General features: G+C 51.6%; 1 protein-coding gene across 1 annotated transcript in view; it reads right to left on the reverse strand.

Annotated features, from left to right (window-relative positions):
- LOC113203924 (IDLSRF-like peptide) overlaps positions 1 to 4,212 on the reverse strand; it is a 71,907-nt gene that overhangs the window by 57,830 nt on the left and 9,865 nt on the right. The gene's annotated exons all lie outside the window — the stretch shown is intronic.

Genomic DNA, 4,212 nt, shown 5'->3' on the forward strand with positions numbered 1-4,212 from the left:
GGGGTGGGGGGTGGCGTGTAATGGAGGGTTATTAAGGGCTTTACAGGTCCAGCTCACACCCTCCCTCCCACACAGTATACTTTGTGCCCCGTCTCCGCGCCGCGCCGGGCGACCTTTGGCGCGCCGGGCCGTAATCACGGCTCGATTAGCGATTAGCGCCTCCGGGAATGGCATGTTCTCTCGCGGATAAATCAATTCACCGGCCGCCTACGGGCCACCTCGCGGCTCGCGGGCTACGAACCTCTCTCTCTCTCTCTCTCTCTCTCTCTCTCTCTCTCTCTCTCACAGCAGTGGGTACGGTGTATACCTCTCGGCCGCGCTCACAACCCGTTCTACGGCGACGTTTCCCAGAGGGAGGGCGAGGGGAGTCGCGCGGCGGGGGGCAGTGTCTAATTGAAACTGCAGGGTGGCAACAGCGCCAACGTCGCTGCTTGGCTTTCACACGGTGAAAAAAACAAAACAAAAACGTCCCTTGGATTTCAAGACCCGATCTTGATGTCCAATGGTGTTCCTTATAAGATCCAAAACCCGGTCTAGAAATTCGAGAATTTTTTTTCAACAGTGCGAGGTCTCTTGGACTCAGGCCCTGCTGGTGAACATGCCGCCCGCATGCACTTCTCTTCACCGACTGTTGTACTGCCATTGCCGCTTGTCCGTCGTTTAGCGGCCGGATGTAAAGCCCCGAGCACTCGACATTTCGCACCAAGGACGCGCAGTCCAGGCGGCCTTGCCAGACCCTCGCCAAGTCCGGAAATGATACGCTGGGCAAAATAAAAATAAAAAAATGTTTGGCTTGTGTTTGGCCTTATAATCTTCTCCCCCCCACTTCCCTGTTTGTATTAAATCTTTGGTCTCTTTGGCCACCTGCTGATCCCCGGCAGGCCGGCCAGCAGGGCTGGCTAATAAGTCCAAGGCAGGGCGCTAATGGAAAGTTCTGGTTCGTTACGCCCCCAAGCCCGATGCTGTGCCGTCCCCGAGCTGTGCGCCCCGCTGAGGACAGTGCGCAAATCAATTTCCTGCGAATAAAAACCAGCAGTGTACCACTACCCCGTGAGGTATCACCTCGGACATGTTATCCCTCTTTTAGGCATGAAAACTGAAATCACCCAAAAAATATATCCAACGATGGTGTAATCCAACGAAGTGTAAGGGAAGATAGTGTGATAACTTTTTATCGCAAGTTTTTGATAAATGTTATAACAGACCCGGTTGCCAAACTTTCGCGATAAAAAGTAATCACTTTTTACGTTAAAATTTTCCATTACACCAGTAGGTTTCTTTGGGATAAAATTGTATGACGTCCTTTTTCGTCCTTTAAAGCGATAAATCGAAGGTCTCTCAAAACACAAGTAATGGCATAAATTAGGGTTAACTTATCGCGAATCCAGATTCAGAGGAGACTGTTCTACTGTTCTTTTCCGAAAAGGTTGGGCGGGGCGGGTGTCAAGCCGACCTTTTTACCTTCGCCTTTACATGAGCCGATGAGGGGTCCCGTCGTGTCGTTGCGGCGCGTGCCCGGGACCTCGGCTTCCTTCTTCCGCCTGATCCTCTGTGACACGCGTGGCGCGCCCACAGCCTGCCGGGGCCCCCCGAGGTGGACTCGCGCTAAAAGATGCATGACGGTGATCCACGGGGATAACGGCGGGGAGCCGAGCCGATCAGGACACGGGGCCTTGGAGGGGCTCTAGCACAGGAGCCGACCGCCATTAGGACGAGCCGAGCCCTCGGCCGAGCCCACTCCGCCACGCCAGGCCGCAACCTTGCGCTTTAAAGCCTTAGGGTCGTGTTACAGATACAAGGGGTCGTTTTCGACGTCTGTCCTCTGGCATGGCAAGACTACAGAATCCCGAGTTTAATGTTTGCGAGAAAAGTGACTTCTGTTCTTCTTTCGGTTGGTTAACAGCACAGCAAGTCGGGGTCGGGGGTGACCTCCTGCCCTCCCTCCCGTCCCCGCCCAGTCGCTTCCGGTCACATCCGGACACTTCCGGTCCACGCTTGCGGCCTCCAGTGTGCTTGTGATTGGGTACAGCTGTATAAGCAGCCCGCCTCCTTGACCCTGTTGCCGTATCTTGGCGTATTCGGCAGTGGCGTGCGGGAGGATGACAGCACACGAAACCATTAAGAAGATACAACTAAAGGGTTGTGAAGAACAAAATTAATTTCGAAAACCATTAGGATTTAGCACTCGTTTTTTAGACAGTCCCCTAAAGACTGTCTTTACCAGAGGGCAAAGTCCTAACCCCTCTCCTCACTCTCTATTGAAGTAAATGTATTCGAACCAAATCAAAATCAATTTTGGATACAAGCAGCTAAAATTGTATTGGTTTTGAATTTGGTCTGCCGGACTGAAGGGTTTTTGTGTGTGCATACACTATAGTCTTATGAACTTCTACGTTCACAGCCTATGAATTTATTAAGTTATCTGTTCATATTGGCGAGTTAAAAAAACGCGTAAGCGGTATATGTACACAGAAATCCGCAGAAATCCGTAAGCTACAGATAAGATTTAAGTGTCGCCGCACAAAATCACGCGGCGCGTCCGGGGCGTCCGAGGCCCGGAAGCGGCATCCTTTGGGGAGGATCGGGAAGCAAAAGAAGGACGTCGAAAGTAAAAGGGATCTTCACCGCCCCCCCCCCTTTTCACCCAGAGTTTGAACCCGTCCCGGTTCCATCCAGTGGATGGCAGCGCGGAGCCCCACACGTCAAAACTGTTCCCCCAGTGCCGCCACCGTGCCCGTCCAGCAACGTGACCGGCGTGATGAACGCGCTGTTGTGTTGGTGGGAGCGAGGTGGAAACAGGGGGCGACAAGGAGAGAGGGAGGAGAGAGAGAGATAGAGATATGAGAAATGTCAGAGAGCAGCACACGGGGGAATGGGCGGGGAGCACAAGACAACGATTTTTCAAACGCACCACACCCAGAACACCTGCTGTTCACACTCCCCCACCCTTTTTTCTTTGATACTCCTCAAGGGTTGGTTGTAATAGGACTTTCCGTAAGCATTTCGTCCTCTAGGGTTGAACCCTAGGATAACTTGAATATTTCAAGTTTCTTGCTCATCTCCTTGGAATGCAACAGAAAAACACACAGACAGCAGCAGGTCGTTTGCATAACCCTGCTGCTATTGATTGCTGGCATTCGATTTAACGACTGTTTTTCTGTCATTACCATTCACAAAAAGTTAAATATGGCCTACAGAGCAACATAGCACGCCAAATACTTTTAAAGAAAATTATAAAAATTTTGGCAGTATGTGGGTTGGCATGTGCTGGGAGCACCACGAGAAGGTTCATGAGTCATTATAGTAGAGCGCCCGTGTTCATTCTCTGCCATGGCCAGCGTGACCTCCAGCCTCCAACCCAGTCGCTCCATGGACCCTTCCGGAACGCTCATGGCCCGAGCTGCAACAAGTTTGTGGCGAGAGAAGACAGGCACGCAAGGGCGGCGGGTCGGAGGAAGAAGATGGCACCCTGTAGATGAGACGGGAGGAAAAGAATTGGAGAAAGGAGGGGGAAGTCCGAGATACTGTGCAAAAGAGGTTCTTATTGCTTTTATGATGTTTATAATAGTGAGAGGAATTATTGTGATATAGTATCGCACTCATTAAACGAACGTCAGATCAGTGATAAGCCCAAGTGAGATCGCAGGGTAGAGTCTCTCCCCTTTTCCCCCACCCTCTTTGCCCACGTCTATACCCTCCACTGTGAATCACCGCGCGCACATTTTTATTGGCCATTCAGGAGCCCATCTGACCTTGGTCCGGAGGTCTTTTGCAGCCCACGAGGCACCCGGCCCCGGGCCCCCGCCAGGGTCGCCTCAGGCGTGCGCAGCGAGCAGCCCCCATTGTTACATGCCTTACACTGATGAACCAAGTGTTCAACACTTGCCCACTTTCTTGCCTTTGGGGCAACGTACCACCGAAACTGGGTGGATGCACTCCAAACCCAGCCGAAAATTCCGGTTACGGTTACGGCCAGAATTTACGATTACGGCCGGAATTTTGTACGGTTACGGTCAAAATTTACGATTACGGCCGTAATTTGCTCCGGTTACGGTTAAAATTTACGATTACGATCGTAACCGTAGTCCGATTACGGTTTACACTTACGGTTACGAGTAAGCTTACGAATACGACCGTAACCGTAGCCCGGTTACGGTCAGCAGTTTACGGTTACGAGTAATGTAAACGATTACGATCGTAACCGGAAAATAT

This window comes from Frankliniella occidentalis, unplaced genomic scaffold (genome assembly GCF_000697945.3).
Source record: "Frankliniella occidentalis isolate FOCC.00 unplaced genomic scaffold, Focc_3.1 Scaffold69, whole genome shotgun sequence".
Lineage (NCBI taxonomy): Eukaryota > Metazoa > Arthropoda > Insecta > Thysanoptera > Thripidae > Frankliniella > Frankliniella occidentalis.